This window comes from Pleurodeles waltl, chromosome 8 (genome assembly GCF_031143425.1).
Source record: "Pleurodeles waltl isolate 20211129_DDA chromosome 8, aPleWal1.hap1.20221129, whole genome shotgun sequence".
Lineage (NCBI taxonomy): Eukaryota > Metazoa > Chordata > Amphibia > Caudata > Salamandridae > Pleurodeles > Pleurodeles waltl.
In genome coordinates, this window is record NC_090447.1 from 29,509,404 (window position 1) to 29,530,470 (window position 21,067).

The following is a 21,067-nucleotide window of genomic DNA, read 5'->3' on the forward strand; positions in this document are numbered from 1 at the left end:
GAGACATGAACGCCCTACGCAGACACCAGAGACATGAACGCCCTACCCAGAAACCAGAGACATGTACGCCCTACCCAGACACCAGAGACATGAACATCCTACCCAGACACCAGAGACATGAACAACCTACCCAGACACCAGACACATGAACACCCTAGCCAGACATCAGAGACATGAGACATGAGCACCCTAGCCAGACACCAGAGACATGAACGCCCTACCCAGACACCAGAGACATGAACACCCTAGCCAGACATCAGAGACATCAGACATGAACACCCTATCCAGAAACCAGAGACATGAACACCCTACCTAGAAACATGAGCACCCTACCCAGACACCAGAGACATGAGCACCCTACCCAGACACCAGAGACATGAACGCCCTACCCAGACACCAGAGACATGAACACCCTACCCAGACACATGAACACCCCATCCACACATCAGAGACATGAGACATGAACACCCTACCCAGACACCAGAGACATGAGCACCCTACCCAGATGCCAGAGACATGAGCACCCTACCCAGACGCCAGAGACATGAGCACCCTACCCAGACACCAGACATGAGCACCCAACCCAGACACCAGAGAAATGAACGCCCTACGCAGACACCAGAGACATGAGCACCCTACCCAGACACATGAACGCCCTACCCAGACACCAGAGACCTGAACACCCTACCCAGACACCAGAGACAAGAGACATGAACACAAACCCTACCCAGACACCAGAGACATGAACATCCTACCCAGAAACCAGAGACATGAACGCCCTACCTAGAAACATGAACACCCCATCCAGCCACCAGAGAAATGAACATCCTACCCAGACACCAGAGACATGAACGCCCTACCCAGACACCAGAGACATGAGCACCCTACCCAGACACCAGACACATGAGCACCCTACCCAGACACATGAGCACCCTACCCAGACACATGAACATACTACCCAGACACATGAACGCCCTACCCAGACACCAGAGACATGAACGCCCTACTCAGACACCAGAGACATGAGCACCCTACCCAGAGACATGAGCACCCTACCCAGACACCAGAGACATGAGCACCGTACCCAGAGACATGAACATCGTACCAAGACACCAGAGACATGAACGTCCTACTCAGACACCAGAGACATGAACGCCCTACCCAGACACATGAACACCCTACCCAGACACCAGAGACATGAACACCCTACCCAGACACCAGAGACATGAACACCCTACCCCAGACACCAGAGACATGAACGCCCTACCCAGACACCAGAGACATGAACACCCTACGCAGACACCAGAGACGTGAACGCCCTACCCAGACACCAGAGACATGAACACCCTACCCAGACACCAGAGACATGAACACCCTACCCCAGACACCAGAGACATGAACACCCTACCCCAGACACCAGAGACATGACCACCCTACCCCAGACACCGGAGACATGAATACCCTATCCCAGACACCAGAGACATCAGCACCCTACCCAGACACATGAGCACCCTACCCAGACACCAGAGACTTGAATGCCCTACCCAGAAACCAGAGACTTGAATGCCCTACCCAGACACCAGAGACATGAACACCTTACCCAGACACCAGAGACATGAACACCTTACCCAGACACCAGAGACATGAACGCCCTACACAGACACCAGAGACATGAACGCCCTACGCAGACACCAGACACATGAGAAATGAACATCCTACCCAAACACCAGATACATGAACGCCCTACCCAGACACCAGAGACATGAACGCCCGACGCAGACACCAGAGACCTGAACGCTCTACGCAGACACCAGAGACCTGAACGCTCTACGCAGACACCAGAGACATGAACGCTCTACGCAGACACCAGAGACATGAACGACCTACGCAGACACCAGAGACATGAACGCCCTACGGAGACACCAGAGACATGAACGCTCTACGCAGACACCAGAGACATGAACGCCTTACCCAGACACCAGAGACATGAACGCCTTACCCAGACACCAGAGACATGAACGCCTTACCCAGACACCAGAGACATGAAGGCCCTACCCAGACACCAGAGACATGAATGCCCTACCCAGACACCAGAGACATGAATGCCCTACCCAGACACCAGAGACATGAACGCCCGACGCAGACACCAGAGACATGAACGCCCTACCCAGACACCAGAGACATAAACGCCCTACCCAGACACCACAGACATGAACACCCTATCCCAGACACCAGAGACATGAGCACCCTACCCAGACACATGAGCACCCTACCCAGACACATGAGCACCCTACCCAGACACATTAACGCCCTACCCAGACACCAGAGACATGAACGCCCTACCCAGACACCAGAGACATGAGCACCCTACCCAGACACATGAACACCCTACCCAGAGACCTGAACGCCCGCCCCAGAAGCCAGAGACTTGAATGCCCTACCCAGAAACCAGAGACTTGAATGCCCTACCCAGACACCAGAGACATGAACGCCCTACCCAGACACATGAACACCCCATCCAGACACCAGAGACATGAACACCCTACCCCAGACACCAGAGACATGAACACCCTACCCCAGACACCAGAGACATGAACACCCTACCCCAGACACCAGAGACATGAACACCCTACCCCAGACACCAGAGACATGAACACCCTATCCCAGACACCAGAGACATGAACACCCTACCCCAGACACCAGAGACATGAACACCCTACCCCAGACACCAGAGACATGAACACCCTACCCCAGACACCAGAGACATGAACACCCAACCCAGACACATGAGCACCCTACCCAGACTCCAGAGACATGAGCACCCTACCCAGACACATGAACGCACTACCCAGAGACCTGAATGCCCTACCCAGAAACCAGACTTGAATGCCCTACCCAGAAACCAGAGACTTGAATGCCCTACCCAGAAACCAGAGACTTGAATGCCCTTCCCAGACACCAGAGACATGAACGCCCTACCCAGACACCAGAGACATGAGCACCCTACCCAGAGACCTGAACGCCCTACCCAGAAACCAGAGACCTGAACGCCCTACCCAGAAACGAGAGACCTGAACGCCCTACCCAGAAACCAGAGACCTGAATGCCCTACCCAGAAACCAGAGACCTGAACGCCCTACCCAGAAACCAGAGACCTGAACGCCCTACCCAGAAACCAGAGACCTGAACGCCCTACACAGACACCAGAGACATGAGAAATGAGCACCCTACCCAGACACCAGAGACATGAGCACCCTACCCAGACACCAGAGACATGAGCACCCGTCCCAGACACCAGAGACATGAACATCCCATCCAGACACATGAACACCCTACCCAGACACCAGACACATGAACGCCCTACCCAGAAACATGAACGCCGTACCCAGACACCAGAGACATGAACACCAAACTCAGAAACCAGAGACATGAACACCAAACTCAGAAACCAGAGACATGAACACCCTACCCAGACACATGAACACCCCATCCAGACACCAGAGACATGAACACCCCATCCAGACACTAGAGACATGAACACCCTACCCAGACACATGAACACCCCATCCAGACACCAGAGACATGAGACATGAGCACCCTACCCAGACACCAGAGACATGAGCACCCTACCCAGACACCAGAGACATGAACGCCCTACGCAAACACCAGAGACATGAACGCCCTACGCAGACAGCAGAGACATGAGCACCATACCCAGACACATGAACGCCCTACCCAGAAACCAGAGACCTGAACGCCCTACCCAGAGACCTGAACGCCCTACCCAGAAACCAGAGACGTGAACGCCCTACGCAGACACCAGAGACATGAACGCCCTATGCAGACACCAGAGACATGAACGCCCTACCCAGAAACAAGAGACATGAAAACGCTACCCAGAGACATGAACGCCCTACCCAGAAACCAGAGACATGAACGCCCTACCCAGACACCATAGACATGAGAAATGAACATCCTACCCAAACACCAGAGACATGAACTCCCTACCCAGACACCAGAGACATGAACGCCCTACGCAGACACCAGAGACATGAACGCCCTACGCAGACACCAGAGACATGAACGCCCTACGCAGACACCAGAGACATGAACGCTCTACGCAGACACCAGAGACATGAACGCTCTACGCAGACACCAGAGACATGAACGCCCTACCCAGACACCAGAGGCATGAACGCCCTACGCAGACACCAGAGGCATGAACGCCCTACGCAGACACCAGAGGCATGAACGCCCTACGCAGACACCAGAGGCATGAACGCCCTACGCAGACACCAGAGGCATGAACGCCCTACGCAGACACCAGAGGCATGAACGCCCTACGCAGACACCAGAGGCATGAACGCCCTACCCAGACGCGAGAGACACCAGAGACATGAACGCCCTACGCAGACACCAGAGACGTGAACGCCCTACCCAGACACCAGAGACGTGAACGCCCTGCCCAGACACCAGAGACGTGAACGCCCGACCCAGACACCAGAGACGTGAACGCCCTACCCAGTCATCAGAGACAAGAACACCCTACCCAGACACATGAACACCCCATCCAGACCACAGAGACAAGAACACCCTACCCAGACACATGAACACCCCATCCAGACCACAGAGACATGAACACCCTACCCACACCCCAGAGACATGAACACCCTACCAAGACCCCAGAGACATGTACGCCCTACCCAGACACCAAAGACATGAACGCCCTACCCAGACACCAAAGACATGAACGCCCTACCCAGACACCAGAGACATGAACGCCCTACCCAGACACCAAAGACATGAACGCCCTACCCAGACACCAAAGACATGAACGCCCTACCCAGACGCCAGAGACATGAACACCCTATCCCAGACACCAGAGACATGAACACCCTATCCCAGACACCAGAGACATGAACACCGTATCCCAGACACCAGAGACATGAACACCCTATCCCAGACACCAGAGACATGAACACCCTATCCCAGACACCAGAGACATGAACACCCTATCCCAGACACCAGAGACATGAACACCCTACCCCAGACACCAGAGACATGAACACCCAACCCAGACACATGAGAAATGAACGCCCTACGCAGACACCAGAGACATGAACGCCCTACCCAGAAACAAGAGACATGAACGCCCTACCCAGAAACAAGAGACATGAACACGCTACCGAGAAACATGAACGCCCTACCCAGACACCAGAGACATGAACGCCCTACGCAGACACCAGAGACATGAACGCCCTACCCAGAAACAAGACATGAACACGCTACCCAGAAACATGAACGCCCTACCCAGAAACCAGAGACATGAACGCCCTACCCAGACACCAGAGACATGAACATCCTACCCAGACACCAGAGACATGAACAACCTACCCAGACACCAGACACATGAACACCCTAGGCAGACATCAGAGACATGAGACATGAGCACCCTACCCAGACACCAGAGACATGAACGCCCTACCCAGACACCAGAGACATGAACACCCTAGCCAGACATCAGAGACATCAGACATGAACACCCTATCCAGAAACCAGAGACATGAACACACACCCTACCCAGAAACCAGAGACATGAACACCCTACCTAGAAACATGAGCACCCTACCCAGACACCAGAGACATGAGCACCCTACCCAGACACCAGAGACATGAGCGCCCTACCCAGACACCAGAGACATGAACGCCCTACCCAAGTACCAGAGACATGAACACCCTACCCAGACACATGAACACCCCATCCACACATCAGAGACATGAGACATGAACACCCTACCCAGACACCAGAGACATGAGCACCCTACCCAGATGCCAGAGACATGAGCACCCTACCCAGATGCCGGAGACATGAGCACCCAACCCAGACACCAGAGAAGTGAACGCCCTACACAGACACCAGAGACATGAACGCCCTACGCAGACACCAGAGACATGAGCACCCTACCCAGACACATGAACGCCCTACCCAGACACCAGAGACCTGAACACCCTACCCAGAAACCAGAGACCTGAACGCCCTACCCAGACACCAGAGACAAGAGACATGAACACAAACCCTACCCAGACACATGAGCACCCTACCCAGACACCAGAGACATGAACATCCTACCCAGAAACCAGAGACATGAACGCCCTACCTAGAAACATGAACACCCCATCCAGCCACCAGAGACATGAACGCCCTACCCAGACACCAGAGACATGATCACCCTTCCCAGACACCAGAGACATGAACGCCCTACCTAGACACCAGAGACATGAACGCCCTACGCAGACACCAGAGACATGAACGCCCTACGCAGACACCAGAGACATGAACGCCCTACGCAGACACCAGAGACATGAACGCCCTACGCAGACACCAGAGACATGAACGCCCTACGCAGACACCAGAGACATGAACGCCCTACCCAGACACCAGAGACATGAATGCCCTTCCCAGACACCAGAGACATGAGACATGAACACCCTACGCAGACACCAGAGACATGAGCACCCTACCCAGATACCAGAGACATGAGCACCCTACCCAGAGACATGAACAACCTACCCAGACGCCAGTCACATGAACGCCCTACTCAGACACCAGAGACATGAGCACCCTAGCCAGACACCAGAGACATGAGCACCCTAGCCAGACACCAGAGACATGAACACCCTAGCCAGACACCAGAGACATGAGCACCCTACGCAGACATCACAGACATGAACACCCTACGCAGACACCACAGACATGAACACCCTACGCAGACACCAGAGACATGAGCACCCTACGCAGACATGAACACCCTACGCAGACACCAGAGACATGAGCACCCTACGCAGACACCAGAGACATGAACACCCTACCCAGACACATGAACACCCCAACCAGAAACCAGAGACATGAACATCCTACCCAGACACCAGAGACATGAGATATGAACACTATACCCAGACACCAGAGACATGAACACCCTACCCAGAAACCAGAGACATGAACACCCTACCCAGACACATGAACACCCTACCCATACACATGAACGCCCTACCCAGAAACCAGACACATAAACACCCTACCCAGAAACCAGAGACATGAACGCCCTACCCAGACACCAGACACATGAGCACCCTACCCAGACACATGAACATACTACCCAGACACATGAACGCCCTACCCAGACACATGAACGCCCTACCCAGACACCAGAGACATGAAGGCCCTACTCAGACACCAGAGACATGAGCACCCTACCCAGACACATGAACACCCTACCAGACACCAGAGACATAAACACCCCATCGCAGACACCAGAGAAATAAAGGCCCTACAGAGACATGAACACCCTACGCAGACACCAGATAAATGAACACCCTACCAAGACACCTGAGACATGAAGGCCCTATAGAGACACCAAAGCCCTACGCAGACACCGGAGACATGAACACCCTACCCAGACACCAGAGACATGAACACCCTACCCAGACATGAAGGCCCTACCCAGACACCAGAGACATGAACGTCCTACCCAGACACCAGAGACATGAACGCCCTACGCAGACACCAGAGGCATGAACGCCCTACGCAGACACCAGAGGTATGAACGCCCTAGGCAGACACCAGAGGCATGAACGCCCTAGGCAGACACCAGAGACATGAACGCCCTACGCAGACACCAGAGACATGAACGCCCTACGCAGACACCAGAGACATGAACGCCCTACGCAGATACCAGAAACATAAACACCCTACCCAGACACGAGAGACACCAGAGACACGAAGGCCCTACGCAGACACCAGAGACATGAGCGCCCTACCCAGACACCAGAAACAGGAACGCCCTACCCAGACACCAGAGACATGAACACCCTACCCAGACCCCAGAGACATGAACACCCTACCCAGACCCCAGAGACATGAACACCCTACCCAGACACCAGAGACGTGAACGCCCTACCCAGTCATCAGAGACAAGAACACCCTACCCAGACACATGAACACCCCATCCAGACCACAGAGACATGAACACCCTACCCAGACCACAGAGACATGAACACCCTACCCACACCCCAGAGACATGAACACCCTACCAAGACCCCAGAGACATGTACGCCCTACCCAGACACCAAAGACATGAACGCCCTACCCAGACACCAAAGACATGAACGCCCTACCCAGACACCAGAGACATGAACGCCCTACCCAGACACCAAAGACATGAACGCCCTACCCAGACACCAAAGACATGAACGCCCTACCCAGACGCCAGAGACATGAACACCCTATCCCAGACACCAGAGACATGAACACCCTATCCCAGACACCAGAGACATGAACACCGTATCCCAGACACCAGAGACATGAACACCCTATCCCAGACACCAGAGACATGAACACCCTATCCCAGACACCAGAGACATGAACACCCTATCCCAGACACCAGAGACATGAACACCCTACTCCAGACACCAGAGACATGAACACCCAACCCAGACACATGAGAAATGAACGCCCTACGCAGACACCAGAGACATGAACGCCCTACCCAGAAACAAGAGACATGAACGCCCTACCCAGAAACAAGAGACATGAACACGCTACCGAGAAACATGAACGCCCTACCCAGACACCAGAGACATGAACGCCCTACGCAGACACCAGAGACATGAACGCCCTACCCAGAAACAAGACATGAACACGCTACCCAGAAACATGAACGCCCTACCCAGAAACCAGAGACATGAACGCCCTACCCAGACACCAGAGACATGAACGCCCTACCCAGACACCAGAGACATGAACATCCTACCCAGACACCAGAGACATGAACAACCTACCCAGACACCAGACACATGAACACCCTAGGCAGACATCAGAGACATGAGACATGAGCACCCTACCCAGACACCAGAGACATGAACGCCCTACCCAGACACCAGAGACATGAACACCCTAGCCAGACATCAGAGACATCAGACATGAACACCCTATCCAGAAACCAGAGACATGAACACACACCCTACCCAGAAACCAGAGACATGAACACCCTACCTAGAAACATGAGCACCCTACCCAGACACCAGAGACATGAGCACCCTACCCAGACACCAGAGACATGAGCGCCCTACCCAGACACCAGAGACATGAACGCCCTACCCAAGTACCAGAGACATGAACACCCTACCCAGACACATGAACACCCCATCCACACATCAGAGACATGAGACATGAACACCCTACCCAGACACCAGAGACATGAGCACCCTACCCAGATGCCAGAGACATGAGCACCCTACCCAGACGCCGGAGACATGAGCACCCAACCCAGACACCAGAGAAATGAACGCCCTACGCAGACACCAGAGACATGAACGCCCTACGCAGACACCAGAGACATGAGCACCCTACCCAGACACATGAACGCCCTACCCAGACACCAGAGACCTGAACACCCTACCCAGAAACCAGAGACCTGAACGCCCTACCCAGACACCAGAGACAAGAGACATGAACACAAACCCTACCCAGACACATGAGCACCCTACCCAGACACCAGAGACATGAACATCCTACCCAGAAACCAGAGACATGAACGCCCTACCTAGAAACATGAACACCCCATCCAGCCACCAGAGACATGAACGCCCTACCCAGACACCAGAGACATGATCACCCTTCCCAGACACCAGAGACATGAACGCCCTACCCAGACACCAGAGACATGAACGCCCTACGCAGACACCAGAGACATGAACGCCCTACGCAGACACCAGAGACATGAACGCCCTACGCAGACACCAGAGACATGAACGCCCTACGCAGACACCAGAGACATGAACGCCCTACGCAGACACCAGAGACATGAACGCCCTACCCAGACACCAGAGACATGAATGCCCTTCCCAGACACCAGAGACATGAGACATGAACACCCTACGCAGACACCAGAGACATGAGCACCCTACCCAGATACCAGAGACATGAGCACCCTACCCAGAGACATGAACAACCTACCCAGACGCCAGTCACATGAACGCCCTACTCAGACACCAGAGACATGAGCACCCTAGCCAGACACCAGAGACATGAGCACCCTAGCCAGACACCAGAGACATGAACACCCTAGCCAGACACCAGAGACATGAGCACCCTACGCAGACATCACAGACATGAACACCCTACGCAGACACCACAGACATGAACACCCTACGCAGACACCAGAGACATGAGCACCCTACGCAGACATGAACACCCTACGCAGACACCAGAGACATGAGCACCCTACGCAGACACCAGAGACATGAACACCCTACCCAGACACATGAACACCCCAACCAGAAACCAGAGACATGAACATCCTACCCAGACACCAGAGACATGAGATATGAACACTATACCCAGACACCAGAGACATGAACACCCTACCCAGAAACCAGAGACATGAACACCCTACCCAGACACATGAACACCCTACCCATACACATGAACGCCCTACCCAGAAACCAGACACATAAACACCCTACCCAGAAACCAGAGACATGAACGCCCTACCCAGACACCAGACACATGAGCACCCTACCCAGACACATGAACATACTACCCAGACACATGAACGCCCTACCCAGACACATGAACGCCCTACCCAGACACCAGAGACATGAAGGCCCTACTCAGACACCAGAGACATGAGCACCCTACCAAGACACATGAACACCCTACCAGACACCAGAGACATAAACACCCCATCGCAGACACCAGAGAAATAAAGGCCCTACAGAGACATGAACACCCTACGCAGACACCAGATAAATGAACACCCTACCAAGACACCTGAGACATGAAGGCCCTATAGAGACACCAAAGCCCTACGCAGACACCGGAGACATGAACACCCTACCCAGACACCAGAGACATGAACACCCTACCCAGACATGAAGGCCCTACCCAGACACCAGAGACATGAACGTCCTACCCAGACACCAGAGACATGAACGCCCTACGCAGACACCAGAGGCATGAACGCCCTACGCAGACACCAGAGGCATGAACGCCCTAGGCAGACACCAGAGGCATGAACGCCCTAGGCAGACACCAGAGACATGAACGCCCTACGCAGACACCAGAGACATGAACGCCCTACGCAGACACCAGAGACATGAACGCCCTACGCAGATACCAGAAACATAAACGCCCTACCCAGACACGAGAGACACCAGAGACACGAAGGCCCTACGCAGACACCAGAGACATGAACGCCCTACCCAGACACCAGAAACAGGAACGCCCTACCCAGACACCAGAGACAGGAACGTCCTACCCAGACACCAGAGACATGAACACCCTACCCAGACACATGAACACCCCATCCAGACCACAGAGACATGAACACCCTACCCAGACCACAGAGACATGAACACCCTACCCAGACCCCAGAGACATGAACACCCTACCCAGACCCCAGAGACATGAACACCCTACCCAGACCCCAGAGACATGAACACCCTACCCAGACCCCAGAGACATGAACACCCTACCCAGACACCAAAGACATGAACGCCCTACCCAGACACCAAAGACATGAACGCCCTACCCAGACACCAGACACATGAACGCCCTACCCAGAGACATGAACGCCCTACCCAGACGCCAGAGACATGAACACCCTATCCCAGACACCAGAGACATGAACACCCTATCCCAGACACCAGAGACATGAACACCCTATCCCAGACACCAGAGACATGAACACCCTATCCCAGACATCAGAGACATGAACACCCTATCCCAGACACCAGAGACATGAACACCCTATCCCAGACACATGAACACCCTATCCCAGACACCAGAGACATGAACACCCTATCCCAGACACCAGAGACATGAACACCCAACCCAGACACATGAGAAATGAACGCCCTATGCAGACACATGAGAAATGAACGCCCTACCCAGACACCAGAGACATGAACGCCCTACCCAGAAACAAGAGACATGAACACGCTACCCAGAAACAAGAGACATGAACACGCTACCGAGAAACATGAACGCCCTACCCAGACACCAGAGACATGAACGCCCTACGCAGACACCAGAGACATGAACGCCCTACCCAGAAACCAGAGACATGTACGCCCTACCCAGACACCAGAGACATGAACATCCTACCCAGACACCAGAGACATGAACAACCTACCCAGACACCAGACACCAGACACATGAACACCCTAGCCAGACATCAGAGACATGAGACATGAGCACCCTAGCCAGACACCAGAGACATGAACGCCCTACCCAGACACCAGAGACATGAACACCCTAGCCAGACATCATAGACATCAGACATGAACACCCTATCCAGAAACCAGAGACATGAACACCCTACCTAGAAACATGAGCACCCTACCCAGACACCAGAGACATGAGCACCCTACCCAGACACCAGAGACATGAACGCTCTACCCAGACACCAGAGACATGAACACCCTACCCAGACACATGAACACCCCATCCACACATCAGAGACATGAGACATGAACACCCTACCCAGACACCAGAGACATGAGCACCCCACCCAGATGCCAGAGACATGAGCACCCTACCCAGACGCCAGAGACATGAGCACCCTACCCAGAAGCCAGAGACATGAGCACCCAACCCAGACACCAGAGAAATGAACGCCCTACGCAGACACCAGAGACATGAGCACCCTACCCAGACACATGAACGCCCTACCCAGACACCAGAGACCTGAACACCCTACCCAGACACCAGAGACAAGAGACATGAACACAAACCCTACCCAGACACCAGAGACATGAACATCCTACCCAGAAACCAGAGACATGAACGCCCTACCTAGAAACATGAACACCCCATCCAGCCACCAGAGAAATGAACATCCTACCCAGACACCAGAGACATGAACGCCCTACCCAGACACCAGAGACATGAGCACCCTACCCAGACACCAGACACATGAGCACCCTACCCAGACACCAGACACATGAGCACCCTACCCAGACACATGAGCACCCTACCCAGACACATGAACGCCCTACCCAGACACCAGAGACATGAACGCCCTACTCAGACACCAGAGACATGAGCACCCTACCCAGAGACATGAGCACCCTACCCAGACACCAGAGACATGAGCACCGTACCCAGAGACATGAACATCCTACCAAGACACCAGAGACATGAACGTCCTACTCAGACACCAGAGACATGAACGCCCTACCCAGACACATGAACACCCTACCCAGACACCAGAGACATGAACACCCTACCCAGACACCAGAGACATGAAAACCCTACCCCAGACACCAGAGACATGAACGCCCTACCCAGACACCAGAGACATGAACACCCTACGCAGACACCAGAGACGTGAACGCCCTACCCAGACACCACAGACATGAACACCCTACGGAGACACCAAAGACATGAACGCCCTACCCAGACACCAGAGACATGAACACCCTACGGAGACACCACAGACATGAACGCCCTACGCAGACACCAGAGACATGAACGCCCTACCCAGGAACCAGAGACATGAACGCCCTACCCAGGAACCAGAGACATGAACGCCCTACCCAGACACCAGAGACATGAACACCTTACCCAGACACCAGAGACATGAACACCCTATCCCAGACACCAGAGACATGAACACCCTACCTCAGACACCAGAGACATGAACACCCAACCCAGACACATGAGCACCCTACCCAGACACATTAACGCCCTACCCAGACACCAGAGACATGAACGCCCTACCCAGACACCAGAGACATGAGCACCCTACCCAGACACATGAACGCCCTACCCAGAGATCTGAACGCCCGCCCCAGAAGCCAGAGACTTGAATGCCCTACCCAGAAACCAGAGACTTGAATGCCCTACCCAGACACCAGAGACATGAACGCCCTACACAGACACATGAACACCCCATCCAGACGCCAGAGACATGAACACCCTACGCAGACCCCAGAGACATGAACACCCTACCAAGACCCCAGAGACATGAACACCCTACCCAGACACCAGAGACATGAACACCCTACCCAGACACCAGAGACATGAACACCCTACCCCAGACACCGGAGACATGAACACCCTACCCCAGACACCGGAGACATGAACACCCTACCCCAGACACCGGAGACATGAACACCCAACCCAGACACATGAGCACCCTACCCAGACACATTAACGCCCTACCCAGACACCAGAGACCTGAACGCACTACCCAGAAACCAGAGACTTGAATGCCCTACCCAGAAACCAGAGACTTGAATGCCCTACCCAGACACCAGAGACATGAACACCTTACCCAGACACCAGAGACATGAACGCCCTACGCAGACACCAGAGACATGAACGCCCTACGCAGACACCAGACACATGAGAAATGAACATCCTACCCAAACACCAGAGACATGAACGCCCTACCCAGACACCAGAGACATGAACGCCCTACCCAGGAACCAGAGACTTGAACGCCCTACCCAGATACCAGAGACATGAACACCTTACCCAGACACCAGAGACATGAACACCTTACCCAGACACCAGAGACATGAACGCCCTACCCAGACACCAGAGACATGAATGCCGTACCCCGACACCAGAGACATGAACGCCCTACCCAGACACCAGAGACATGAACGCCCTACGCAGACACCAGAGACATAAACGCCCTACCCAGACACCAGAGACATGAACACCCTATCCCAGACACCAGAGACATGAACACCCTACCCCAGACACCAGAGACATGAACACCCAACCCAGACACATGAGCACCCTACCCAGACACATTAACGCCCTACCCAGACACCAGAGACATGAACGCCCTACCCAGACACCAGAGACATGAGCACCCTACCCAGACACATGAACGCCCTACCCAGAGACTTGAATGCCCTACCCAGAGACTTGAATGCCCTACCCAGAAACCAGAGACTTGAATGCCCTACCCAGAAACCAGAGACTTGAATGCCCTACCCAGACACCAGAGACATGAACGCCCTACCCAGACACATGAACACCCCATCCAGACACCAGAGACATGAACATCCTACCCCAGACACCAGAGACATGAACACCTTACCCCAGACACCAGAGACATGAACACCCTCTCCCAGACACCAGAGACATGAACACCCTCTCCCAGACACCAGAGACATGAACACCCTCTCCCAGACACCAGAGACATGAACACCCTATCCCAGACACCAGAGACATGAACACCCTATCCCAGACACCAGAGACATGAACACCCTACCCCAGACACCAGAGACATGAGCACCCTACCCAGACACATGAGCACCCTACCCAGACACATGAGCACCCTACCCAGAGACATGAACGCCCTACCCAGACACCAGAGACATGAACGTCGTACCCACACACCAGAGACGTGAGCACCCTACCCAGACACATGAAAGCCCTACCCAGAGACTTGAATGCCCTACCCAGAAACCAGAGACTTGAATGCCCTACCCAGACACCAGAGACTTGAATGCCCTACCCAGAAACCAGAGACTTGAATGCCCTACCCAGACACCAGAGACATGAACGCCCTACCCAGACACCAGAGACATGAGCACCCTACCCAGAGACCTGAATGCCCTACCCAGAAACCAGAGACCTGAATGCCCTACCCAGAAACCAGAGACCTGAACGCCCTACCCAGAAACCAGAGACATGAACGCCCTACGCAGACACCAGAGACATGAGAAATGAGCACCCTACCCAGACACCAGAGACATGAACACCCTACCCAGACACCAGAGACATGAGCACCCTACCCAGATACCAGAGACATGAGCACCCGTCCCAGACACCAGAGACATGAACATCCCATCCTGACACATGAACACCCTACCCAGACACCAGACACATGAACGCCCTACCCAGAAACATGAACGCCGTACCCAGACACCAGAGACTTGAACACCAAACTCAGAAACCAGAGACATGAGACATGAACACCCTACCCAGACACATGAACACCCCATCCAGACACCAGAGACATGAACACCCCATCCAGACACCAGAGACATGAACACCCTACCCAGACACATGAACACCCCATCCAGACACCAGAGACATGAGACATGAGCACCCTACCCAGACACATGAACGCCCTACCCAGAGATCTGAACGCACGCCCCAGAAGCCAGAGACTTGAATGCCCTACCCAGAAAACAGAGACTTGAATGCCCTACCCAGACACCAGACACATGAACACCCCATCCAGACGCCAGAGACATGAACACCCTACGCAGACCCCAGAGACATGAACACCCTACCAAGACCCCAGAGACATGAACACCCTACCCAGACACCAGAGACATGAACACCCTACCCCAGACACCGGAGACATGAACACCCTACCCCAGACACCGGAGACATGAACACCCTACCCCAGACACCAGAGACATGAACACCCTACCCCAGACACCAGAGACATGAACACCCTACCCCAGACACATGAGCACCCTACCCAGACACATTAACGCCCTACCCAGACACCAGAGACCTGAACGCACTACCCAGAAACCAGAGACTTGAATGCCCTACCCAGACACCAGAGACATGAACACCTTACCCAGACACCAGAGACATGAACGCCCTACGCAGACACCAGAGACATGAACGCCCTACGCAGACACCAGAGACATGAGCACCATACCCAGACACATGAACGCCCTACCCAGAAACCAGAGACCTGAACGCCCTACCCAGAGACCTGAACGCTCTACCCAGAAACCAGAGACCTGAACGCCCTACGCAGACACCAGAGACCTGAACGCCTTACGCAGACACCAGAGACATGAACGCCCTACCCAGAAACAAGAGACATGAACACGCTACCCAGAGACATGAACGCCCTACCCAGAAACCAGAGACATGAACACCCTACCCAAACAAAAGAGACATGAACATCCTACCCAGACACCAGAGACATGAACATCCTACCCAGACACCAGAGACATGAACATCCTACCCAGACACCAGAGACATGAACATCCTACCCAGACACCAGAGACATGAACACCCTACCCAGACACCAGAGACATGAACACCCTTCCCAGACACCAGAGACATGAACATCCCATCCAGACACATGAACACCCTACCCAGACACCAGACACATGAACGCCCTACCCAGAAACATGAACGCCCTACCCAGACACCAGAGACATGAACACCCCATCGCAGACACCAGAGAAATGAAGGCCCTACAGAGACATGAACACCCTACGCAGACACCAGATAAATGAACACCCTACCAAGACACCTGAGACATGAAGGCCCTATAGAGACACCAAAGCCCTACGCAGACACCGGAGACATGAACACCCTACCCAGACACCAGAGACATGAACACCCTACCCAGACATGAACGCCCTACCCAGACACCAGAGACATGAACGCCCTACGCAGACACCAGAGGCATGAACGCCCTACGCAGACACCAGAGGCATGAACGCCCTACGCAGACACCAGAGGCATGAACGCCCTACGCAGACACCAGAGGCATGAACGCCCTACGCAGACACCAGAGGCATGAACGCCCTACGCAGACACCAGAGACATGAACGCCCTACGCAGACACCAGAGACATGAACGCCCTACGCAGACACCAGAGACATGAACGCCCTACGCAGATACCAGAAACATAAACGCCCTACCCAGACACGAGAGACACCAGAGACACGAAGGCCCTACGCAGACACCAGAGACATGAACGCCCTACCCAGACACCAGAAACAGGAACGCCCTACCCAGACACCAGAGACAGGAACGTCCTACCCAGACACCAGAGACATGAACGCCCTACCCAGACGCGAGAGACACCAGAGACATGAACGCCCTACGCAGACACCAGAGACATGAACGCCCTACGCAGACACCAGAGACATGAACGCCCTACGCAGACACCAGAGACATGAACGCCCTACCCAGACACCAGAGACGTGAACGCCCTACCCAGACATCAGAGACATGAACACCCTACCCAGACACATGAACACCCCATCCAGACCACAGAGACATGAACACCCTACCCAGACCACAGAGACATGAACACCCTACCCAGACCCCAGAGACATGAACACCCTACCCAGACCCCAGAGACATGAACACCCTACCCAGACCCCAGAGACATGAACACCCTACCCAGACCCCAGAGACATGAACACCCTACCCAGACACCAAAGACATGAACGCCCTACCCAGACACCAAAGACATGAACGCCCTACCCAGACACCAAAGACATGAACGCCCTACCCAGACACCAGACACATGAACGCCCTACCCAGAGACATGAACGCCCTACGCAGACGCCAGAGACATGAACACCCTATCCCAGACACCAGAGACGTGAACACCCTATCCCAGACACCAGAGACATGAACACCCTATCCCAGACACCAGAGACATGAACACCCTATCCCAGACACCAGAGACATGAACACCCTATCCCAGACACCAGAGACATGAACACCCTATCCCAGACACCAGAGACATGAACACCCTATCCCAGACACCAGAGACATGAACACCCTATCCCAGACACCAGAGACATGAACACCCTATCCCAGACACCAGAGACATGAACACCCTATCCCAGACACAAGAGACATGAACACCCTATCCCAGACACCAGAGACATGAACACCCAACCCAGACACATGAGAAATGAACGCCCTATGCAGACACATGAGAAATGAACACGCTACCCAGAAACAAGAGACATGAACACGCTACCGAGAAACATGAACGCCCTACCCAGACACCAGAGACATGAACGCCCTACCCAGACACCAGAGACATGAACGCCCTACGCAGACACCAGAGACATGAACGCCCTACCCAGAAACAAGAGACATGAACACGCTACCCAGAAACAAGAGACATGAACACGCTACCGAGAAACATGAACGCCCTACGCAGACACCAGAGACATGAACGCCCTACGCAGACACCAGAGACATGAACGCCCTACCCAGAAACCAGAGACATGTACGCCCTACCCAGACACCAGAGACATGAACATCCTACCCAGACACCAGAGACATGAACAACCTACCCAGACACCAGACACATGAACACCCTAGCCAGACATCAGAGACATGAGACATGAGCACCCTAGCCAGACACCAGAGACATGAACGCCCTACCCAGACACCAGAGACATGAACACCCTAGCCAGACATCAGAGACATCAGACATGAACACCCTATCCAGAAACCAGAGACATGAACACCCTACCTAGAAACATGAGCACCCTACCCAGACACCAGAGACATGAGCACCCTACCCAGACACCAGAGACATGAACGCCCTACCCAGACACCAGAGACATGAACACCCTACCCAGACACATGAACACCGCATCCACACATCAGAGACATGAGACATGAACACCCTACCCAGACACCAGAGACATGAGCACCCTACCCAGACACCAGAGACATGAACACCCTACCCAGACACCAGAGACATGAACACCCTACCCCAGACACCAGAGACATGAACACCCTACCCCAGACACCGGAGACATGAATACCCTATCCCAGACACCAGAGACATCAGCACCCTACCCAGACACATGAGCACCCTACCCAGACACCAGAGACTTGAATGCCCTACCCAGAAACCAGAGACTTGAATGCCCTACCCAGACACCAGAGACATGAACACCTTACCCAGACACCAGAGACATGAACGCCCTACACAGACACCAGAGACATGAACGCCCTACGCAGACACCAGACACATGAGAAATGAACATCCTACCCAAACACCAGATACATGAACGCCCTACCCAGACACCAGAGACATGAACGCCCGACGCAGACACCAGAGACCTGAACGCTCTACGCAGACACCAGAGACCTGAACGCTCTACGCAGACACCAGAGACATGAACGCTCTACGCAGACACCAGAGACATGAACGACCTGCGCAGACACCAGAGACATGAACGCCCTACGGAGACACCAGAGACATGAACGCTCTACGCAGACACCAGAGACATGAACGCCTTACCCAGACACCAGAGACATGAACGCCTTACCCAGACACCAGAGACATGAAGGCCCTACCCAGACACCAGAGACATGAATGCCCTACCCAGACACCAGAGACATGAATGCCCTACCCAGACACCAGAGACATGAACGCCCGACGCAGACACCAGAGACATGAACGCCCTACCCAGACACCAGAGACATAAACGCCCTACCCAGACACCACAGACATGAACACCCTATCCCAGACACCAGAGACATGAGCACCCTACCCAGACACATGAGCACCCTACCCAGACACATGAGCACCCTACCCAGACACATTAACGCCCTACCCAGACACCAGAGACATGAACGCCCTACCCAGACACCAGAGACATGAGCACCCTACCCAGACACATGAACACCCTACCCAGAGACCTGAACGCCCGCCCCAGAAGCCAGAGACTTGAATGCCCTACCCAGAAACCAGAGACTTGAATGCCCTACCCAGACACCAGAGACATGAACGCCCTACCCAGACACATGAACACCCCATCCAGACACCAGAGACATGAACACCCTACCCCAGACACCAGAGACATGAACACCCTACCCCAGACACCAGAGACATGAACACCCTACCCCAGACACCAGAGACATGAACACCCTACCCCAGACACCAGAGACATGAACACCCTATCCCAGACACCAGAGACATGAACACCCTACCCCAGACACCAGAGACATGAACACCCTACCCCAGACACCAGAGACATGAACACCCTACCCCAGACACCAGAGACATGAACACCCAACCCAGACACATGAGCACCCTACCCAGACACCAGAGACATGAGCACCCTACCCAGACACATGAACGCCCTACCCAGAGACCTGAATGCCCTACCCAGAAACCAGAGACTTGAATGCCCTACCCAGAAACCAGAGACTTGAATGCCCTACCCAGAAACCAGAGACTTGAATGCCCTACCCAGAAACCAGAGACTTGAATGCCCTACCCAGACACCAGAG